Raw genomic sequence first — 25,179 nt, 5'->3', positions numbered from 1 at the left:
GTCTCACCCTCGGCACTCAATAGTAACCCAGTAGTGTCGAGCAACTAAGGGGAAAGTGATGTGCGGTGCCGGGGCCTGGTCTTCGATCTCGTTGATCGGGTCTTCGATCCCGTTGATCGGGTCTTCGATGATGAAGCAGGGGCAACAAGGACAAGGTGGGGGTCACTGATGGATCACTAACCAACCTATACTAAGCAGTTTAGGATAAGCAGGTAGGTAACAATGAGCAAGTTACAAAAGCAGGCTATGCATCAGAATAGGAGCAAACAATTACAGTAGCAAAATCTAATGCAAGCATGAGAGAAAGGAAATGGGCGATATTGGTATGATCAAAGGGGGGGGCTTGCCTAGAAGCTCTGCTGAAAAGGAAGAAGTGTCGTCGTCGACGTAGTCGATCACCGGGGCAGCATCGGTCTCGGGGTCTACCGGAGAGAAGAGGGGGAAGAACCAATAAATATAAAGAAAACATAGCACCACAAAGCATAACATGGCAATATGATGTGTCGTGTGTGACCTAACGTATGGCTATGCGACAAAGGTGAAGGGAGAATTCAACCGGGAATGTATTCCCGGTTCCGGACCTCTGCCAGACAGATGACCGGAGGGGGAATGTTCCATGTCCAGCATGCTAGGGGCATGTGACATATGAACGGACCGCGTATTCGGAAACGTTGGATTTTTCTGAGCAACTTTCATGTAGAAAACATTTTCATCCGAGTTACGGTTTAATTTCTATGAATTTTCAAAGTTTTAAACATTTTCTGGAATTAAAATAAATTAACAGAAGGTTTATTGCGTCAGCATGACGTCACAGTGACATCAGCAGTCAGCAGGGCGGCTGACCAGGTCAAACCTGGCCTGTGGGTCTAGTGGGACCCACATGTCAGCCTCTGTTAGTCTAACAGTGTATTAAACTAACTAATCTAGGGTCATTACACCGGGGTGTTACAACTCTCCTCCTCTAAAAGAAATTCTCGTCCCGAGAATTAAGAGGTAGAAGGGAACAGGTCGGGGTATTCAGCCCGGAGGTTATCTTCGCGTTCCCAAGTGGCTTCATCTTTAGTATGGTTCGACCATTGCACCTTGAGGAACTTCGTAACCTTCTGGCGGGTTCGACATTCAGATTCTTCAAGAATGCGGATCGGATGCTCTTTGTATGTGAGATCATCTTGAACTTCAATCAATTCCGGATCCACTTCAGAAAGAATGATGCAAAGGTGACATAGTTAGAAGGGGCCACACTAGCAGACTCAATTTCATACGTGATTTCGCGGAGCCAGTCATCAGCATCAAGGGGCTGAGTTGAGCTACGGTAAATAGCTGGGTTGAGGCGCATGAAGTCCTGCAGAGTTACTGGGGTTGGCTGTTGATTCATGTTGGGGCGAGGAAACTGAGCCATCATTCCTTCCATGAATTGACGATTCAGCTCAAACTGTTGCATCTTTCCAACAAAGAATTCGGGCGGTGGTGGATCGTTGGCACCACGGCCACGACTAGCAGGTCTAACCATCCTGCTAACATGTAATAGGCGTAGTTCAGCATTGAGCATTTGCAAAGACAAGGATCATTCATGATGAAACAAGCATAATGAAAGAGGTACGATGGATACCACTTAGTAGTCAACACGACAGTGTGTGCACTACTCAAAATACTGTTCTAAGGAATAACTATGGCTTATCCAACTTTGGGGTGAATGTGGTCACGAGATCCTAATATTAGAGTTAGTAAATTCATTTAACCCGAATGGAAGAGAGATCAGAGTCCTAGAGTATAGACGAGGAATAAAAGATCCTAATACCACCCAATGGCGACATGGGCCCGTAAGCCACATAGCCAATGTTAGTAAAAGTTTTTCAGTGACTAGACTCAACTTCGGCCAAGGAGTTGGAAAGGGGGCTACCTACAGGTAGTCGGCTCTGATACCAACTTGTGACGCCCCCGATTCAATCGTACACTAATCATACACGCAAATGTGTACGACCAAGATCAGGGACTCACGGAAAGATATCACAACACAACTCTAGACACAAATTAAAATAATACAAGCCTTATATTATAAGCCAAGGGCCTCGAGGGCTCGAAAACACAAGAGTCAGCGGAAGCAACAATATCTGAGTACAGACATAAATTAGACAAGTTTGCCTTAAGAAGGCTAGCACAAAAGCATCTACGATCGAAAAGGCAAGGCCTCCTGCTTGGGAGCCTCCTAACTACTCTTGGTTGTCGGCGGCCTCCACGTAGTAGTAGGCATCAGTGGTGGCATCTGGCTCCTGGGCTCCGACATCTGGTAGCATCAACCGGAAAGAAGAAGAAAGGGGGAAAAGGGGGAGCAAAGCAACCGTGAGTACTCATCCAAAGTACTCGCAAGCAATGATCTACACTACATATGCATCGGTATCAATGAAATGGGCTGTAACAGTGGACTGAACTGCAGAATGCCAGAAGAGAAGGGGGGAAGCCTAGCCTATCGAAGACTAGCATCTTCTGGAAACCACCATCTTGCAGCAACAGGAGGGAGTAGAGTAGCATAAAGTTAAGTAGTAGAAGTGTTATCAACCTCGGCCAGAGATCCTTTCTCCACTCCCTGCGAGAACGCAATCCCAGAGCCATATTATCCATTTCTCATCACAAGTATCCAATTCTAGTTGTATCGATCGGGATACAACTCCAAGTGTCCGTTACCGTAGGACAGGCTATCGATAGATGTTTTCTTCCCTGCACGGGTGCACCAACTTACCCACCATGCTCGATTAACTCCGGCCGGACAACTTTCCTGGGTCATGCCCGGCCTCGGCCAAACAATACGTCGCAACCCGACCTAGGCTTAATAGAGAGGTCAGCACGCCGGACTAAACCTATGCCCCCAGGGGTCATGGGCCATCGCCCCGGGAACTCCTGCACGTTGCGAGGGCGGCCGGTGAGCAGACCTAGCTACCTCCTTCAAAAAGGCAGGTGCTTACACAGTCCAACCCGGCGCGCGCCGCTCAGTCACTGACGTCTATTAAGCTTCGGCTGATGCATACGACGCAGAAGTGATGGTTAGTGCTATCAGGCCAGAGGCCCCTCGGATCAAATATCCAAATCGTAGTGGATTAAGAACGCGCGGTAACAAGCAGAGACTCACGAAAGATGTGACCCCGTTGCCCCGTCTCGAGGACTTGCAGCAAGGGCTAGGAATGCCCAGCCACGCCTCGTAATTATCTCGCGGGCATCCTCCAGGTCAACCCGTCTCCACATCACTCGCGGGTACCCCTTAGGGTCGACCCGCCTTTCCAAGTAACTGGTGTAAAGTCCAAGTATCCGTGTGTCCAAACATCAAGGGGAAAACCCGAGGAATCACCCCCGGTGAATTCCACTCGATGTAATCATCAAGGTGAACGTACGAGGATCCACCTTCGAGGTTCACACTTGAGGGGTTGCATGACAGAGCCGTATCGGAAGTGGTTAATGAGGAAATCACCCTCGATCACCACGACCGAATAGCTTCACTACAGGTTAACATCAGAAGTGCTGAAGAGGTCTCACCCTCGGCACTCGAGAGTTACCCAGTAGTGTCGAGCAACTAAGGGGAAAGTGATGTGCGGTGCCGGGGCCTGGTCTTCGATCCCGTTGATCCGGTCTTCGATCCCGTTGATCGGGTCTTCGATGATGAAGCAGGGGCAACAAGGACAAGGTGGGGGTCACTGATGGATCACTAACCAACCTATACTAAGCAGTTTAGGATAAGCAGGTAGGTAACAATGAGCAGGTTACAAAAGTAGGCTATGCATCAGAATAGGAGCAAACAATTACAGTAGCAAAATCTAATGCAAGCATGAGAGAAAGGAAATGGGCGATATCGGGATGATCAAAGGGGGGGCTTGCCTGGATGCTCTGCTGAAAAGGAAGAAGTGTCGTCGTCGACGTAGTCGATCACCAGGGCAGCATCGGTCTCGGGGTCTACCGGAGAGAAGAGGGGGAAGAAACAATAAATATAAAGCAAACATAGCACCACAAAGCATAACATGGCAATATGATGTGTCGTGTGTGACCTAACGTATGGCTATGCTATAAAGGTGAAGGGGGAATTCAACCGGGAATGTATTCCCGGTTCCGGACATGTTCCATACAGATGACCGGAGGGGGAATATTCCATGTTCAGCATGCTAGGGGCATGTGACAGATGAACGGATCACGTATTCGGAAACGTTGGATTTTTCTGAGCAACTTTCATGTAGAAAACATTTTCATCCGAGTTACGATTTAATTTCTATGAATTTTCAAAGTTTTAAACATTTTCTGAAATTAAAATAAATTAACAGAAGGTTTATTGCGTCAACATGACGTCACAGTGACATCAACAGTCAGCAGGGCGGCTGAACAGGTCAAACCTGGCCTGTGGTCTAGTGGGACCCACATGTCAGCCTCTGTTAGTCTAACAGTGTATTAAACTAACTAATCTAGGTTAATTAGCTACTGGACCCCACATGTTAGTGACTGGTTAGGTTAACTAATTAGTTTTATTTATAAAAACGTTTAATTAGCCTAATTAACAGAAAGGGGCCACATGTCATATAGAGGGGGTGAATAGCAACTGCGTTGACTAGAGTCAACGTAGTCAACTGGGGCGTCGGGGCCCACTGGTAGCCTCACTAGGGTGGGCCCCACAGGGCCACGTCGGCGCCAGGTCAGCACGGCGGCCGGAGCAACGCCGGCGACCACAGGAGACAGCGGCGACGCGCGGGATTCGTCCACAGACCATCAAAACGAACGCGGCCGGTCACGTTCGAACGCGGAGACGAAGCCGCGTGGAACGACATCGGCGGGAGCGGCTGAGGCGACCGGGAACGTCGACGGCGACTACCGCGGGCGGCGCCGGACTTCGGGCGAAGGTGGTTTTGGCGCTACGGAGCACGGCTGAGGGCGTTCTTGGGCTCTACAGGACGCTGACAATGCGCCGCGTCCAATGGTGCCACCCACGCAAGTCGAAGTGGTCGGAGTTGACCGCCACGATGACGGCAGGCGGCTGCCCGAGTGGGAACTTGACGGGACCGGTGCTAGGGACTACTAGAAGGAGAGAGGGAGGGCGCCTCAGGCACGGTGGCTCACAGTGAAGCCGTAGGGGGTGGCAACGGGCTCGAGGGAGGTTGGGGCGGTGCTGGGGGCGACGAATCGCCGACGAGCGGTGGCGGGGACCGTTGGGGAAGACGGGACGATGGCGACGCTGATGGGGCTTCCCCGCCTCGTTCCGGTGCGGTAGTCGACGAAGGCGTCGACGGCGCGCCTCCTGGACTTGCCGGCGAGGCGCGGGGTGGGCGGTGGCCGCGGCTACGGCACAGACATGGCGACGGCGGCGCTCGGTTGAGGTGGGGAGGCGATCTGGAGAGCGAGGGAGAGAGCGGAGAGGGCGAGCAGGGGAGTGGGTGGAGGTAGGTGGGGGAGGACTTGAGGAGCCGGAGGGGGCGCTCTTATCCTCTCGCGGGGGCGTTGCCGGCGAGGTGGTTCGGCGGCGACCGCGCCCGCGGTCGCTCAAACAGGAAGGCGACCGGGGGAGCGTGGGAGGCTGGGCTAGCCAGCTGGAGTGGCCCGAGGCTCGGGCCAGGCACTGTGCACTTGGCCCGGTGCACAGTGACCTGTGCTCTTTCTCTTTTCTTTTATTTTTTTTCTAGCATCAGTTTCAAATAGCTTAGGCCATTTAAACACTTTGAAAAAATAGGTTCACCACAAATATTCATTATGGAATATTTGGCATAAGATGGACATTTTAGTTTTCATGTTTGAGCATTTTGAAATTTCACTCATAATTTGAAATTGAACTCAACTGGAATTCTTTAAGAGAGAGGAGACAGTGATGATCAAACACTTGTTTAGCAAAATGATTAACTTAACCTCAGGGGTTACTGTAGCATCATTACACTGGGGTGTTACAGACAATGAACGCCTTCCACATCTATGTCCGTGGACTGATTCCCTGTCATGCAAAAGGAAATTTGTGGGTCGCTATTGGACTCGATGCGCTCGCCGGGCCCGAGCTACTAGTTAGATGGCTTATGTACATGCCCTCCAAGGGAGTATCTTCATCGACCTATCTATTGCTGGCCCGGTGCCGTTGCGGCCGTCATCGTGCGTACGTAGCACCACATCTACGTGCATGAGCATGAACACCGAGAGTGGTGCTTTGGCATATGGGAGTGCACGCTTCTGGTTTTTAAAATGTGTTTTAAACACATTTTGAAATGTCAAAAAAATTCAAACATAAACTTGACACGTATATCTCGATATTGTACACGCTCATAAAGTCGTTTCATGAAAAACCAACAACTTATATGTCGCGTGTGAAAAAGACAAATTCCGGTGTTAAAAAATATTTTTCACAAGACATCCTTTTGTCTTTTTTACACAAGCCATAAAAAATGTCGATTTTCTCCGGAACTTGACGTGCACCCATATAATGTCGAGATGTATGCACCAAATTTTTGTTTGAAATTTTTCTACACTTTGAAAAAAAAAATCATGTGCAGGAGCGCGCGCTCCCGGGTGCACGGATGAATTTCTTAATGAACACCACCCTTCTTTGGATCGTCGTTGACGAAGAACAATTTCAAGGAGCATGCATGTAGATAACGAGCTATAGGCACTACTTGTCACTCATGGCCGTAAGAGCAACTCTAGCAGACCCCGCATCCCGCCGGCCCGCAAAACGCGTTTGCAGTTCGCGCAAAATCGCTTTTGCGGGCTGGCGCGGGCTGGCACAAATGCAGACCCCCAAACGGATCCGTAAAAAAGTATATTCGCGGAATATGCTTTTTTACGGGTCGGCTATGCAGATTTTGCTCGGGCACCAGCGCGACGATCCGCAAAACAGAAAAACTGCAAATCTCGCATTTGACATAGGGTTTCACAAACAAGTTCATCTTGGGGGTCGATCTTCACTCCGCGCCATGGAGTCCATCTTGAAGTTCATCGGCGCCACCGTATCCACCTCCGTCGCTTGTTCCAACTCCCGCACCGAAATCATCCACATTGCCAGCATATGGAGCAGAGAAAACATCACCGGAACTGGAACACGGACCAGCCGAGGCGACCATTCTCCTCTCCAAGATCTCTCTCCTTGCCATATCATGTCATGTTTTGGTGACGTCGTCCATGTCATTGCGGTTCATTGACATGATCTTGTTTTCTTCGGCGAGCAATAATGACATCAATTTGTTTTCAGAGGCGCATGCTTTTCTCTCCTCAATGGCAGCTTTGCGGAGCCCCTCTTCCTTGAGCATTTGCCATTTTTCTTGCTTCTCTTTTGCCTTCTTTTCGGCCAACTCCTTCTTGATCTCCAACGACTTCAACAACATCAACTCGTTTGATTGCACCATGGCATCAATCTTCTCCCTCAAGCTCGATGCTTCTTGCTCTCTCTTGATCTTCTCCTTAGTCTTCTTGTCGCCATCGGGCTTGTGCAAATTTCTTTGGCCATCATCATCCTCATCTTCATCCATGTTTGTAAGTGAGCCTCTCTTTGGTGGGGATTCTTTGTTGATCAACTTCCACTTCTCGCACTTTTGGAGCAACTCCCAACAATGCTCTTGTATCTATGTTGAGCAATCTTGTCCTACACAATGTGAACAAAGTGATCCAATCATTTCCCATGATGCAATATGATGATGCACAATTTGAATAAAGGCAAAACAAACTCACATAGTCGGACTCCACGGTGCCACTTGGAGGTGCATTGCGTACTTGCGCCAAGCAAGCTGCCCAACGGCTGCACATAGGCTTGATATTCTCCCAACGCCCTTGAAGCGATCGAAATGTGTGTGGAGTCCTATTGGGATGCTTTGCCATAATGCGAAAGTATTGATCTTCGATCCTTTGCCAATATCTCTTGGAAGTTTGAGAAGTACCCGTGCATGCATCAAGAGACACCGCACTCCATGCTTGAATCAAAGCTTGATCTTCCAAGATTGTGTAGTTTTTTGATCTTATGTTTTTCCCAGATTTTGCTTGCGATTGCTCAAACGCTTCCGCTTCGATCTCCTCCAATTCATCCGCACAACCATGATCATCACGCCACCCTCCGTTTCATTGTAGTCAAATGGTTCGAAAGGGGCTTGGTCAATGTCAACCGCATTCGTCTCCAACAAGTTCACGAGCTCGGTTGTTGCATTGTTCGAACCACCGCTATAGCGAACGATAACAAGTCAAGAGCTATCGAGAGTAATGGCGAAAAATGAAAGGGAATCGCCAAGACCAAAGAGGCATACCTTCCGGCCATTTCGTCGAACACCTTGCTCGCGGTGGAGCGGCACCATTGAACGGCATCGCCGGAGCACCTCCTTGCGGGGGGGGGGGGGGTGGAATGAGAGGTTGAAGAAGGTGGCTTCGTTGAAGCCGGAACCTTCCTCCGCTTTACGCCCGCGGCCTTGCCGGCTTCTCCGCCGCCGGCCGGGATCGCACTGCGGCGTTGGCGCCCGGAGCACGGGCCATCGCGGCGGGGGCAGCTGGATTCCCGCCCTGCACGACCACGTTCTCCTACCGCTTGCGGGCAGGCGCGGCATGTGCTTGGGCAACGGCGGCGGGGCCAACATGGCCGGCGACGAGATCCGCCCGAGGGGAAGGGGCGTGCGCGACCTCGACGGTGACGGGGGACAACATGGGGTCATCCATGGCGGCGAGGGACGGCCGGGGAGGAGCAGCCGGAGCTTGCGGAAGGGGGGCAATGGTGGCGGAGGGTGCGGGGAGTGGGAAAGGGCGCGCGGGAATGTCCCTCCCGCCAAATCTCGCACCGGATAGGGGTTCAGCTCGGGTCGGCCTCCCAGCCCGTGAAGATAGAGGTTGGGGGAGAAGATATGCCGCGCCCCACAAAAATATTTGCGGGCCGAGCCGGGATGCGGGGTCTGATCGTGCAGATTTTCTGGCCCCGACCCAAAATTTGGCGGTTATTTTGCGGGCCGGGGCGTTTTGCGGGGTCTGCTAGAGTTGCTCTAAGTCGATCGGACAAGGAGAGCAGCACCAGGTTCATTGGGAGCTGTGAGGCCGTGTGAGGCTAGCATGAAGAGATGTCAGGCACCTAGCCGACCAGGTGGTGATTTTTTGGGACAATTGCATTTTTACCCCTAGTTGGTTCCTATCCATGGGTTTTGCCCTTACATTTCGAGCTTGCTCAGTTTTGCCCTTACTTTTTCCGTCGTGGTCCCTCGAATGCCCTTTGACCGTTTGACCAAAACTTTGAAAATTCAAAACTAATTCGTATGAACTCGAAAAAATGCAAATAAAATATCAAAATGTTCAGATAAACATTACCTTTATGTGCATATCATTTGCATTCAGGACAAAAGCACCCTTTAAACGACCTGTGGTAATTAATGGTATTAACATTATTAAAAATAAAAAGGTATAAACAATATTTTTTCATGAATAAAAATTACATGCAAATGTAGGTGATGTTTTCTGAGTATCCAGATATCTTATTTGCATTTTTCTGAGTTCGTATCATCTTGTTATGAATGTTCTAACAACTTTGACCATTATTTGAAAACTTCATAAAAAATTGATACGAACTTAGAAAAATGCAAATAAGATATTAGGATGTTCAGAAACATCACCTACATCTGCATGTGATTTTTATTCATGAAAAAAATATTGTTTATACCTTTTTATTTTTAATAACGTTAATAACAATAATTACCTCAGGTAGTTTCAAGGGTGTTTTTGTCCTGAATGCAAATGATACGCACATAAAGGTAATGTTTGTCTGAACATTTTGATATCTTATTTGTATTTTTCTGAGTTCATATGAATTAGTTATGAATTTTCAAAGTTTTGGTCAAACGGTCAAAGAGCATTCGAGGGACCTCGATGGAAAAAGTAAGGGCAAAATTGAGCAAGCTCGAAAAGTAAGGGCAAAACCCGTGGGTAGGAACCAACTAAGGGCAAAAATGCAATTGTCCCTTTTTTTAGAAACACCGATTAAAAAGTAGTTGAACACTCACAACACCATACTCACGCACTCACATAGTGCCTACTGAAGGCCAAAATAGTGAAATCCAAAAAACCACCACAATAGCGGTGTGATTAGCGATAACCACCACTTTATAAACCGCGACAAAAAAACACTGCATTGAAATATTGACAGCGGCAAAATAACACTAAGCACTTCCTTTTTCTTGTTTTGACGTGGCAAATTGCCCACATGCCGACAAAGGTGATGGCGCGGCTAACGGCCATTAACAGCCGGTCGGGACCGCTTGGTCGGAACGTTTCCCTTTAGTGAAACAACCAACGCATCCGCCTTACTCTCTGCTCTCCACTCACTCCTTCTCGCACTCGCTCTCACCTTGGCGCCGCCTCACTCTCTACTCTCTACTCACTCATTCTCGCACTCACTCTCACCTCGGCGCTGCCTCCTACACTACTCCCCTTCGTCGCCGGCAAGCAATGCCTTCGTGGAAAGACGGAGAGAAGAGCAACAAGGATGACCTCGAGTACACCAGCATGGACATGGAATCCTGGATAAGTGTTTCGACGGGTTTGGGTTAGGATCAATGAAAAAAATAGCGCGCTACGGCAAAATAGCGGCGACCTCAAAATATGCTATTAGTGTGCTATATTGTGCTATAGCGTGCTATTAGCGAGACATTGTACACCGATATATTTAGCGAGGCAATTCTCAATATGCTATAGCACGCTATTTTTTTCAGTGGTTAGGATTAGGGTTTGGATTTGGGGATTTTTTTATATCAAGTCTCATTTGAGCCTTGCTGGAAAGATTTGCTGGTTAATCAAGATCTTGTCAATGTAGGAGAACTGTGAGACAATTGTTCATGCTTCTTTCTGTGGCACAATGGCTTATTCATCCATCAAATGCAAGCTTCATCTTGTTAGAACCAAGAAATTTGTGGCATTTGATGGCATACACACTCGAAGGAGATTTTATGGCTATGTGGCGCACGTAATTTGTCATTGCCTTCCTGTTTTAGCTTAGCACTTCGTTGTCTCACTGAATCCTAGTTGGATTGGGTGTCCAGAACTGAATTTAGTGGAGGAGATTTTAGGTAGTGTGAACTGAACTTAGTTGATAAGTTCAACAAGTAAAGTCAATTTTACTACTTAGGTGAATTTAGTTGTTAACTGAATTTAACTAGTGTGAACTGAACTTTGTTATTAACTCAATTTAACTAGTTAAAAGAATTCAGTTTAACTAGTTAACTGAATTTAACTAGTATTAACTGAAATGAATTTAACTACTTCACTGATTTTAACTAGCTAGTGTGAACTGAATTTAGTTGTTAACTCAATTTAACTAGTTATCTGAATTCACCTTAATCAGTTAATTGAATTTAACATGTGTTAACTGAATTGGATTTTACTACTTAACTGGATTTGACCAATTTACTAAATTTAACTAGTTAACTAAATTCAGTTAGTGTACTAAATTCAATTTAACTTGTTAACTAAATTTAACAACGTAAGTGAATTTAACTAGTTACCTGAATTTAATCTAACTAGTTAGCTGAATTTAATTTAACTAGTTAATATAATTTAACTACTTATTAACTGAATTTAACAAGTTAGTTGAATTCAATTTAACTAGTTAATTGGATTTAACTGCTTAATTGAATTCAGTTTAACTAGTTAACTACATTTAACTACTTAGCTAAATTTAACTAGTTAGATTAATTTAGCTACTTAACTGAATTTAACTAGTTAGTTGAATTCTATTTCACTAGTTAACTGGATTTAACTAGTTAGCTGGATTTAACTAGTTATGCTTAAGAAGCAGAATGAGTTCCTGTGCAAGAAGTATAGTGCTCTAGTTGAAAATGTTGGCAAGCTATTTGACTGGCAAGATGCAAAGGAGCATCAGATGGACTATGAGAATTCAACAAAGGATGTTGAAGATATGAAGAAAAAGATGAAAGAGATAGAGGAGTAGTGTAAGATGGAGAAGCTAAAGCTGGCCAAGGAGCAACATCATTTCTTCTCAGGTCGATATCATCTGGAACACTAGCAAGGTCATGAAGTAGATCAAGGAGGATAGTGATGTTCTTTAAGAAGAGAAAAAAGAAGCTTGAGAGTATGATTGGTGAACTGCTGAAAGCTGAACATGGTAGCAAGAAGAAGCTGGAGAAGATCAAGTCCATCCTAGAGGAATGAAGTGGAAGCTCTAGAGGTTAAGTATATATTTGAACCGATGGGTCATTTGAAAACTCTAGTGGGTTGGGTGTATGATTAGATCAGCTGACCGTCATCATGAAATTCTACACTTTGGTTTGTCTGATGCATATTGTGAATGAATCACCAGCCAACCAGTCCTCAACATACCTGAGTGTGGCCAAAAGGCTTCAAGAACGAAAGAAACAAACAAAGAAAGAACGAAGTAGAAACAACACCACTAAGAGGAAAAGGGAAGGTGGTGAAAAAAGGCATTTGGTACTACAAGGCATAGGTATGGTGGACAAGAGCCGAGATTCGCACAACATTTGTAGATTTTATTTTTATTTGACGATTAGTGATCTTGGTTCTTTTAAAACAAAGAAACGAATTAATAGGCGCAACTTGCATACTAATGTGGACTATCTACCAATATTCGTACGAGTCAGTCCACATGCATGCCCATTAAATTTACACTTTCTGTTTCGCCATAAATACTGTGTGGCAATGGAGAAGATGGGAACATTATTGCTCGGCTTCGGAACCATGCTGGGTGGCATCGCTAGCCTGATCGTGGTAACCATGCACCGTCAAACTACTAGCTAAAGTTGTTTTCACTAATTAAAATTCAGTGAGACCTTTAGCTCCTCACCCATCTCAGAGTCACATAATTTTCAGCAGCAATGCAAATTGAAGCATGTATTTTTCATGTCTAACAACGTATTAGCAGCAGTAATAGTAATTCACCTTGCTCAGAAGCACGAATGACGCATGGTTGTGGGCTTGTATCCAGTGTAGAACTGGGTCTTGTACTCGAAGCCGGAGTTGGGGCCTTCGACATCACAACAATCAAACTACTCGTTGACACCATGTAATGCATAGTGCACTCCAGAATTATCTATTTGATTACATCTAAACTTGATAGTCTTATACTCCAAAAATATCAGGCAAGTTATTTTTAAGAATTATATACTGTACCATTTTTTTGTAGATATTTGAGGATAATGAGAAAAGATACATACAAATACACTTCTCTAGACTAATATCATAATATTGGTTTGCATGGAAATGGTGAATCAACCTAATAAAATAGTTTCTTAAACATCCAAAAAAAATAGAGGACAAGTTTTCACAAAACAAAATTAAGTTCAATTTTGTAATGGTAAATGTTGAAACTTTATAATAAATTTGTATCATAACATACTTGGTGGTTTGTTTATATTCTAATGCTTCTAGTTATACCTACAAGTAGTATGTAACATATTACCTAAAATTTGTATCAGTAAGACGAATAAACATTTAGCGACAAGCTAAGTTATAACAAAATATAAAAAAATAGTATAAAAAAATTGTGTTGACAGACAAAAATCTCCTAAGAGATAACAAATCATACAACCTATTGATAAGAGAAGAGAAATAATTAGGATAAAGAAAACCGGTGTGGTCAAACATATGCCCTGTTGTTATCCTCTAAGAAATATTTAGTGGTTGACTCAATAAATAGTTGAAATTTAACGACCACGGTACTTGCTGAACAACCTGAATAATTTCATAGGTCATTATTCCAGAAGAATCATGTGCATGAGATCATGATTACATGAAAATGAAGTCCGCTATTGAGGAAATACAGAGCTTCGAGGTTCTGATCACCTTTATGAATGAGGGGGGCAACCTTGCCATGGAAGAGTGTGGAAGTTCTTTTTGCAGGTGCATGCTTATGGAGATGAAGCAAGAGTTGAGTCTGTGAAATTTGCCCCTGTCCTTGTGTCCTCTAGAGCTACGCATGACGATAGCGCTATATGGGTAACACATCGGGGAGCGTATGTAATAGGCTGTTTGATGTGGTCCTTTGTTGCTCCGGACAAGCTGCCATCGAGCTGGTTCGCTACATCTCGAGTCATTGAGCTTGCTTTCCTTCTATCTACGATATCCAAGTCATGGAGGGACTCAGCACAGAACATGAGTCAGCAAGAAATGAGAGAAGTATGGCAAAGCTGGCTCAAACTTGACTGCTTTACTGTTTACAAGTGTAAAGTTACTAGCTGTTGTGATTGTGGAAAGAACAACAATCACAACCAAATACACAAAAGAAGCAATTTTTTCTTGGCATTATCACTTCGTTATACGTACGTATTAGAAGAACATCTCCAACAGATCATGTAGATATAAAAATAACCAAAATATACATCACTTGGACTAAAAAACATCTCCAACAAATAACGTAGATGCAAAAAAATAAAAATTACATCTGAAGTAAAATGCATCACCAAGTGATGCAAATATACATCACTTGGCCGCACTAGATGTAAACGGCCAACAGCCACGCGAACACCCAACCGCCAAAAGTGAAACTTCCCGCCACCCGCCTAACCTCCTGCCTCCTCCCGCCCGCTGCCCGCCGGCCCCGCCCGACCCCATGGGCGACTACCACGATGTCGTCTGTCTGACGCACCTCACCATTGCCGCCGCTGGCTTTCCCACCTTGGCGGACGTCGCCACCGTCGCCCTGTCACCCTCATCCCATCGCGCCGAATTCACTCCACCCCGTGTCGTTGCCGCCGTCGGAGTGGGTGCGCCGCCGACCAAGAAAAGGTGCCCGTGGCCAAATCATGTGGCAGCGGCCACCGTGTGGCCCCTCCGCGGCTCCATCCCGGGCAAAATAAAAACAAGCACTACAGGAATCAGACACTTTGCCGGCAAAGGCATGCCTGGCTGACGGCAAAGGCCTTTGCCGTCAGCCAGCTGACGGCAACAGGTCCGGCTGAATAGGCTACGACGAAGGGCTCTTTGCCGTCAGCTGGCGGGCGGCAAAGATGAAACGCTCTTTGCCGTCCGCCAGCAGACGGGAAAGAGCCCGGACGGCACTTAAGAGGTTAACGGCGTGCTTTGCCGTCCGCTGGTAGACGGCAAAGGCAATTGCATCTTTGTCGTCTGCCAGCACACGGCAAAATAACCAAATAGGCCAGCCAGTGCCCCAGGTTGTATAGGTAGCTGCCACGTGGTAGCTTTGCCGTCTGTTGGCTGATGGCAAAGCTCTTTGCCGTCCGCCAGCAGACGGCAAAGAACCTGTATAGCCCCTGTTTTTTTTCTGTTTTTTGTTATATCCTTGCATTTTCAAAAGACATAAATTATATATATAGTTTCAACCTCAAACATAGCCCATGTATCCATCATCTAGCAGTCCATCAACGCAATAGAACACATAGGGTATTAAAACGTCCAATACATACATAGTATCACGGAGTTCATCAACAGACATACATAGTTTCACGGAGTTATTCAACATACATTGTTTATCAACACAAAATCAAAACAGAAACTAAAACTAGCAGTCCATCAGTCTAGCTTCCATGAAGTGAATCAAATCTGCAAAAATGGGAGTAAGCAAGTTAGAAGAAGAAGGAGAAGAAGAAGACTAGAAGAAGAAGGAGGTTTTTACCCTTTTCCTTCTCATTCTTCTTCTTTTATTCTTTCTTTTTCTTGTCTTTCTTCTTCTATTCTTTCTTCTTCTCCTCTTCCTTGTTTTTCTTCTTCTCAATCCTTATTTGTGTCATTTTAGAGCTTACATAGGTAATTATGCCATTTTTTTGCTAACTAAGCTTATTATGTCAATTTGGAGGAAATTAAGGTAAGTATAGGACATTTTTGTGCTAACATAAGTAATTATGCCATTTTTAGGTAACGTGGGTAGAATGGATCATTTTGGAGCTAACCTACCTAAAATGGATCATATTGGAGCTAACATAGGTAAAATGGATCATATTGGAGCTAACCTAGATAAACTTGCTCATTTTGGAGCTAACCAAGGTAAAATGGATCATATTGGAGCAAACCTAGGTAAAATGGGTCATTTTGGAGCTAACTTAACTAATTATGCCATTTTTGAGTTAACTAAGCATATTATGCCATTTTTGACATAAGTAAGCTAAGTATAGGTCTTTATTTAGCTAACCTAGGTAACTAAGCATATTAGAGCTAATTTAGTTAAGTATAGATCATTTTGGAGCTAAGTAAGCTAATTATGTCATTTTGTAGGAAGTTTGGCTAAGTCTAGGTCATTATGGTAACCATTTTGGAGGAAATAAAGCTAAGTTTAGGTCTTTATGCATTTGGTAGGCAAAACACTAGAGAAATGTTACCGTCATCACGGAGGTGAAGGGCCAGTCGGGTTTACGCCAGTGTCAGACGGAGAAGGACCGTTCGGGGTTGGGGTTGCGCCAGTGCGAGACGGACATGGACCAGTCGATGCTTGTCGGGAGGCATGCTGCAGCAAAGATCATTTGCAATGTCTCGTTAGCATGATGCAACTGAAATGTGAATACTAGTAACTAATTGTAACACCCCCAGTGTCATGCTACAGTAATACCCTATTAATGGTGCCATGTCATCATGTTACTGTTGCTAACCTTCACTTGATCCAAATCACCATTCAAATTCAAATCCAATCTAAAGTCAAAAATTCATATTTGTCAGACATGAAACCTAAAATGTTCATCTTGTGGCAAATAATCATTTGTTAATATTGGTGGTGAACCAACATTTTTGCAAGGTGTTTAAATGGCCTAAACCAATTAAAGCAGTGGCTAAAACAATAGTTTAAATGCCTTATTAAATTATAAAAATTTGCAAACTACTTCAAAAGTCTCACAACCTTTTTGTGGCAGTGCACAATAATTCTTTGAAATTCTCTTGGCCACTGGCATAATTTTGCAAAGTCATTAGTGTCTAAAAAGAAGATGCAAAAGTTGCTGGAAAAACAGAAAAGAAATTAAAAATGAAAAGCGGAGGGGAGAGAGAGAAAAGAGCCCCTGGCCTCCCATTGGGCCTCAGCCCTCTCCAGCTGGCCAGCCCACTCCCCCTCCCCAGTCGGATCTCTGTGCCCTCGACCCTTCTCCGCCTCTCCCACTCCCTTTCCTCTCAGAAAAATTAGCCCTGCTTAGAGCTACACCCATTGACAAAGGGGTCCCACCACTAATTAAACCAAATTAGTTAATTTAATTACCCCATGTGTCTTTGACATATGGGCCCCACTTTGCCCTGTTGACCAGTCAACCATTACTGGTCAACTATTTGACTGGACCCTCTGGACCCCACTTGCCATACTCATTGGCTAGTTGCTGCTAGGTATAAAGAATATTCCACTGTTTATTTTCGAATTAATTTAAAACCAGAAATTCCAGGAATTCAATAAAACTTTGGAAACTCATATAAAATAATCCGTAACCCCGATGAAAATGTTTTATATATGAAAAACGTTCAGAAAAACGAGGCGAATCTGTTGGTTCCCTCCATGTAGTTGTCAGATGCCTCTAGCAATGCAAACATGGAACCTTTCCCCCTCCTTCATCTGACCGAAAAATGCCAAACACCGGGAAAACAACCCGGATGTTTTCCTTCTCCGTCTGTAATGTGTAGTACTGCGTTAGGTCACCCCTAGCTCAGCGTTTTGCCATGTTATGCTTTGTGATGCTATGTTTGCTTTATATTTATTGCTTCTTCCCCCTCTTATCTCTGGTAGACCCGAGACCGATGTCGCCCCTATGATCGACTACGTCACCGACGACACTTCTCCCTTTTCAGCAGAGCTTCCAGGCAAGCCCCCTCTTTGATCATCCCGATATCGCCCATTCCATTCTCTCATGCTTGCATTAGATTTTGCTACCGTTATTGTTTGCTCCTATTCTGATGCATAGCCTGCTTTTGTAACCTGCTTATTGTTACCTTCCCTGCTTATCCTAAACTGCTTAGTATAGGTTGGTTAGTGATCCATTAGTGACCCCCACCTGATCCTTGTTGCCCCTGCTTCACCATCGACGACTCGATCAACATGATCGACGACCAGAGCCCGACACCTCACATCACATCACACCCCTTTTGTTGCTCGACTCTGCAGAGTTACCATCGAGTGCCGAGGGTGGAACCTCATACATCACTCCTGATGAGATCTCTGTAGTGTAGCCATTCGGTCGTGGTCATCGAGGGTGATTTCCTCCTTAACCACTTCCGATACGACTCTGTCGTGCAACCCCTCAAGTGTGAACCTCGAGGATGGTTCCTCTTACGTTCACCTTGATGATTACATCGAGTGGAATTCACCGGGGGTGATTCCTCGGAGTTTCCCCTTGGTGTTTGGACACACGGATACTTGGACTTTACAACTGTTACTTGGAAAGGCGGGTCGACCCTGAGGGGTACCCGCGAGTGATGTGGAGACGCGTTGACCTGGAGGGTACCCGAGAGTAGAATACGAGGCGTGGCCGGGCATTCTTAGCCCTTGCCGCAAGTCCTCGAGACGGGGCGACGGGGTCACATCTTTCGTGAGTCTCTGCTCGTGACCGCACTACCAACACACTAACGGTTTGGATATTTGATCCGAGGGGCCTCTGGCCTGATAGCACTAACCATCACGTGGGCATAGTATGGGCGTTCTGCGTCGTATGCATCAGCCGAAGCTTAATAGACGTCATGCGACTGAGCGGCCCGCACCGGGTTGGACTGCGTAAGCACCTGCCTTTTTAAGGAGGTAGCTAGGTCTGCTCATCGGTCGCGTACGCAATGTGCAGGTGTTCCCGGGGCGATGGCCCATGACCCTTGGGGGCATAGGTTTAGTCCGGCGTGCTGACCTCTCTATTAAGCCTAGGTCGGGTTGCGGCGTATTGTTTGGCCGAGGCCGGGCATGACCCAGGAAAGAGTGTCCGGCCGGAGTTAATCGAGCGTGGTGGGTAAGTTGGTGCACCCCTGCAGGGAAGAAAACATCTATCGATAGCATGTCCTACGGTAACGGACACTCGGAGTTGTATCCCGATCGATACAACTAGAACTGGATGCTGAGGCATGTTTTGGATATGTTGCTTCGGGAGCCGAGAAAGGATCCCGGAGCGTTGATACAACAACATAAATATGACTTATGTTATACTACTCTACTCCCTCCTGTTGCTGCAAGATGATGGTTTCCAGAAGATGCTAGTCTTCGATAGGACTAGCTTCTCCCCCTCTTATTCTGGCATTTCTGCAGTCCAGTCCACATATACAGCCTTCCTTTGATAATGTTGCATAAGTAGTGTAGATCCTTGCTTGCGAGTACTTTGGATGAGTACTCACGGTTTCTTTGCTACCCCTTTTCCCCCTTCTTTCTTCTTTCTGGTTGTTGCAACCAGATGGTGGAGTCTAGGAGCCAGATGCCATATTTGACGACTACTACTACCCCAAGGGTGCCTACTACTACATGGAGGCCGCCGACGACCAGGAGTAGTTAGGAGGCTCCCAGGTAGGAGGCCTTGCCTTTTCGATCGTTGTTTCTTTTGTGCTAGCCTTCTTAAGGCAAACTTGTTTAACTTATGTCTGTACTCAGATATTGTTGCTTCCGCTGACTCTTGTGTTTTAGAGCTTATGTATACGAGCCCTCAAGGCCCCTGGATTGTAATATAAAGCTTGTATTATTTTGAATTTGTGTCTAGAGTTGTGTTGCGATATCTTCCCGTGAGTCATTGATCTTGATCATACACATTTGCGTGTATGATAGTATACGATTGAATTTAGGGCGTCACAACTTGGTATCAGAGTCGACTGCCTGTAGGACCCCCCTTTCCAACTCCTTGGCCGAAGTTCAGTCTAGTCATCCAAAGCTGTTTTACTAACTTGGCTGTGTGGCTTACGGGCCCATGTCGCCATTGGGTGGTATTAGGATCTTTTACTCCTCGTCTATACTCTGGGACTCTAATCTCTCTTCCATTCAGGTTAAATATTTTACTAAATCTGACATTAGGTTCTCGTACCCACTTCCTCCCGGAGATCCCCGACATTACCGATGATCGCTTGCTTTGCCAGAAGATTCTGCAGATACTCCTCGATGTTTTCCGAGACCCTGTGCCCACCGCTTTGCAGTTCCTGACCATTGATAATCCCCGTGAATAATATCCTTGCTGTTTGTACCTTCATCCCCAGTTGTTCATATGCTTTCCAAAATTCTTCGAAATGCTATTCGATATCCCGAAGCTCCTCTACAGCCTATTGCTCCTGAAAGTCTTGCCAGCCTGCTTTATGGATACATCCATATGTATCACAATATTCATTAGCATTCCTTGTCATTGTCATTCCGAGTCTATATATTCTATATGAATAAGAATAATCCCTATCTTCCGTCGATTCCTAGAATTCATCTTTTCGGCTCAGACATCATTCTGAATATGAGTTGGTTCTTGGCCAATCGAGTTATGATTAGTTGTGCCTCTAAGTCTATTAAACTTACTCATCTTTAATCAGAGCATCTGATTCTAATCCCTTGATTTGGAAATCATAATTCCTTTGCATTTGATCTTGAATTAGTCAGTTGTTTATATAATCAGATCTCCTTGCATTCTTTCATCTTCTGGTTGAGTACCGATGCTCACATCAGATCCCTTATGGACCACTAGATCCTTTGTTGGATTTTATCCGAGAACGTCCTTCATATTCAATAACGTTGTGAGCCTTTCCTCAGATACATATTGTCGTGGAATTGTCACTGCAGATGTCCTAGTGAGAGGACTTAGTCGTGAGGCCAACGCATCTATGTGGTAGCTTAAGAGGGGTTGAGCGGAATCGAGAGACGCAACACACAAGACAAGGATTTCGATAGCTTCGGGCCCCAGGAAACATCATCCGGTAATAGCCCTACATGTTGTTTGAGGCTAGGTCTCATTATCATCACGAGGGAGTCGCCGTAAACCGGCTCTCCTCTAGTTGTGTCTAGCCCTAGAGATTATTGCTTGTTTCTCGTCCCTCTTTGGGGAGCCCTGCCCCTCCTTATATATGTTGAAGGGGCGGTTTACATGACTAGTCCTAGTTGGATTAGGATTACTCTATTACAAGTGGAGTCCTAGTCTTGCTTCCTTTGTAGGAGAATATTCCTTGTGCCTTCCTCATAAACCGGCCCACCATAACATGAGTCGGCCTTCCATAAACCGCCTTCTGACCGGGTCTTGTCGTTCCTCTGACCCGCTCGTCGGGTCACCCATGAATCGCCAGGCTCGGGCGGGTCACTTAGTGAGTCGTCCAGTCAGGGCAGGTCATTTAGTGAGTCGCCAAGTCCGGCCGGGTTATACTTCCGGCCGGGTTACGCCACGGGGTATATCCCCAACATTAGCCCCCAGTTTAATTTGGATTATCCATGTTAAACTGATCTGCAACATAAACACAAGAACAAATTTGGCGGCTTATGCTCCGGGTTAAATATTCTTATAAACCGGCAATTGATCATCCCTAAATCCTTGTCATTTCTTCCTTCTAAAAAATCCGAGTCAATAGACCAGCTTCATAATCAATTTGCTTGCAGAAGATATTTTTGTAAATAAAGAATCCATTTGAATCGGCCTTCAATGCTCTGATTTGACAAAAATATTGGTCTTCAAATATTCAACTGATATCAGCCGGTTTGAAAATGTAGAACTTGCCGGTTTATAATTGCCAAAATTGTCGGGTTATAAAAACTGATGATCCCGGGTCATGACCGTTTATAGACGCCGGGTTATGATTGTTGCCAACGCCGGGTCACACAATTAATCTTCCTGATTTGCCCAAAACTGATAATTTGAAGATGCTCTTCTTTTATATGCATATTACCTGTAGCTCCCAAGTCTTAAGGATAGAACATAGTGATAGCTTAAGACTTGTTTCAATATAAATGTTGCAACCTTGAAGAAATCCAGATTGTTCATCTCAGACACTAGTCACAACTGAATATTCCACATATGCAGCCCCCAAGTGTCGGGTTGTTATGCTTGCAGCAACCTGGGACTGGTAATTGCCTTATACTAATAAAAACTTCAACCAATGTAGCCCCCAAGGGCCGGGTCGTTATGCAATAATGAGCAGGGACTTTGTAGATATGATCATATAGATTTGAACAGCAATGTGTAGCCCCCAAGGGCCAGCTCAGTAAGATAATATTGAGTTGGGACTTTATATATACTTCATTGAAAATAACATCATATGATGTAACCTCTCCATGGGGATCGAACCCACGTCCATAAGGTTAAGAGCTTTGTACTCTTCCAACTGAGTAGTGGACCTTTCAATATAATGGTTTTAAGACTTGTGTACCTTGAATTGTTGACAGGAGCAATTGGTAGCCCCCAAGGGTCGGCTCATTACAATGTGATGAGTCGGGTCTTCAATAAGGTGAGCAAAAAATGACTTTGCATTAGCCCCCAAGTGCCATGGTGCATGCTGGCAGTGACATGGGACTTGCATATTTGCTGTAATCTCAACTTGAATAATGTAGCCCCCAAGTGCCGGGTCGTAAGCCTGCAGCGACTCGGGACTATTCCTTCCATTGTCTAATAAATCATATCCATTGACAATGTAATAGCCATTGCGCTAAAGCGACTTTGAAAACCTTAATCATAATAGTGGTTATTGATAACCATAATAAAAATCCAGCCATGTTGGCTATTTGAAGATTTGAATAATATAATCCAATGATTTGTGAGCGCATGATTCCAATGACGCAATCCAAATATATACTGGCGACTTATAATCCCAAACCAGTCCGAGTTAATAAACACTGGATAATTTATCATCATACTGGCGACTTATAGTCGAAAACCAGCCCGGGTTAATAAACACCGGTGATTTATAATCATGCTTTACTGAACCTGTTTCTGCACAACAAGTTTAAAGTGTCCTGGCGGTTTACCGCCGGACGGGTCATAATGCCCAACATATAACCCGGGTTTATAACCAAGGCTGCATTTAAGAATAATCAAATATGAAATATATCATACCTGTGACATTGAATCACATCGTTGGTTGGCCAACTTTATTGTAGTAAAGGTGATAACCCCAATCTTGAGTACTGATAACTCCTTCCATATTGTGCCGGTTTATGATAAAATCGTACCGGGTTGTCATAAACATCAGATTGTATATAATACTGGCGACTTCTAGTCGAAACCAGACCGGGTTAATAAACACCGGATTATAATTGATCATGTACTGACAACTTGTAGTTGAAAGCCAAGCCGGGTCAATAAACGTCGGTTTATCAAAACAGTAGAAATCTCATCCAAGGAGAAAAACTTAGCAAATGAAACCCTTGTAGTCGAGGCTTTTCACGGGCTGCCAGGCCCCAAATTTGAGGCTTTTCATGGGCTGCCAGGCCACTGAGTTAAACCATTTTACAAAGCCTTTTAAGATGGTCCTCAATCCTTAACCAATCATCATTTTAACTTGACAAGTTCAGGGTCTTATTAGAATAACTTGTCAAAGTTCGATGGGTCATACCAGGTTTACCTGGGCGGAGTAACTTACTTAAAAAGGCAGGCTAACCCGGGGTTTTAGGTGTATACACCAGGCTTCCAAGCCATGGCTTCATAGCCTATTACAAGTGTAGATTCTTTGTTCATTTCGACAGCAAAGAATCCCCAAGTAACATTTTGAGCTGTGCTCAGTGGGTGCCTATGTTTGAGTTGTTGTTTTACAACACTCTCTTTGGCCCTGGAGTAATTTTCTGGTGTAGCTATGGTTCGGACACGACCAAGCCCCCAAGTAATTTTTCTGGTGGCCTTGCGCCGATCAATAGGTGTAGCTATGGTTCGAATACGGCCAAGCCCAAGTGATCAATAATATGACAAGCCAATAAGGCATGATACCCATGTTTGAACCACGCATCATGGCAGCAGGTCCTCTTCGGCGACTTTTAACTTTTTGCAAGAGATAAATTCTTCTTGAACCGGGATTTTGAACCGGATATTGAGAGCGTCAGAGCTTTATGGGAGACATCTTTCCCTCGAACCGGATCTTAAACCGGAATCTTCATTTTCAGCGGGAAATTTTCTGACGGCCTTTAAACTCGAATTTGCGAGAGATTTAATTCTTTTTGAACCGGAAATTCTTAAACCGGAATTGAGAGCCTTAGAGCCTTGTGGGAGAATAGATTTCCCTTGAACCAGATTTTAAACCGGCATTCTTCATTTTGAACCGGAAATTTTCTGACGGCCTTTAAATTTTCATCAATATGGTAGTAGCCTCCGGGACCGGGTTATCTTTCCCTCCATCGTCCTGGGGTTCTTGAATTCACTGAAAACTGGCAACACTTGCTTGAGTCATATCATTGTAGCCCCCGAGTCTCAAGGCGACTTGAGGAATTGGCTTGAGATTCTCCATATTTGACCATGATATAATCCAGCATAACTTGTATATCATTGGTGTTGATAGCACGACGTGAATCCATAGAAGGTTGAGGTGACTGCGGCGGGTTATAAATGATCCCATATGAGCCGTGCCAGCAACTCGGCCAATGGTTCCTTCCAACTGGCGATTTGAAATTAACCAAACTGTAGGGGTGGCGACTTGTGCGCCTACCCATTGAGCCACCCAGTGTAGACGGCGGTTGATAGTATATGATAATTTGCCTCCATTTTGTTCAAAAAAAACCGGGCTACCCAAGCTGTGACTTGGTCATACTCAATAAACAGCTCATGCAGACAGGTGCGGCCCGGTATGTTGATGTAGACCAGGCTACGAGAGACGGACGACAAGAACGACCGCAGCATCAGAGGCAGCTCGGACAGATGAGTCGGCCACGACATTGTAAGCCGGTGCGGATGGGGAAGATCGGCACCGGTGTCGTAAACCAGCACGGACGGGCGAGTTAATCGCGGGCGCGGTCCCGGCAAGCTGATGTAAACCGGGCCACAGGGACGGCGACTTGCTCATGTTCATTCACCGGGTGGTATGACACGGACGAAACGCCAGTGCAGAACGTTGCTAGCGCGTGCTCCGTACCCATGGTATAGACCACGTTTATAATGAATAATTGTCCTGCATATCAAAATATACGGTCCAAAGTAATTGTTCTTTTGACAAAAAAATATGTGTCAAAAATAGACTTAGATAGATGTCACCTGGTATGTTAGGCCGGAAATTATCCGCCGCGATGAAGCTAAAATCAACCACGGATGAGTCACCCGCAGGAGCAAACGGATGAGTCGGCCGCAGCGTTGTAAGCTGGTGCGGACGAGCAAATTGTTCTCCGCGTTGTAAGCCGGCGTGGACGCATGAACCGGCCGCGAG

The sequence above is a fragment of the Aegilops tauschii genome, chromosome 1 (assembly GCF_002575655.3).
Source record: "Aegilops tauschii subsp. strangulata cultivar AL8/78 chromosome 1, Aet v6.0, whole genome shotgun sequence".
NCBI classification, from domain to species: domain Eukaryota; kingdom Viridiplantae; phylum Streptophyta; class Magnoliopsida; order Poales; family Poaceae; genus Aegilops; species Aegilops tauschii.
This window is presented reverse-complemented; position numbering follows the sequence as displayed.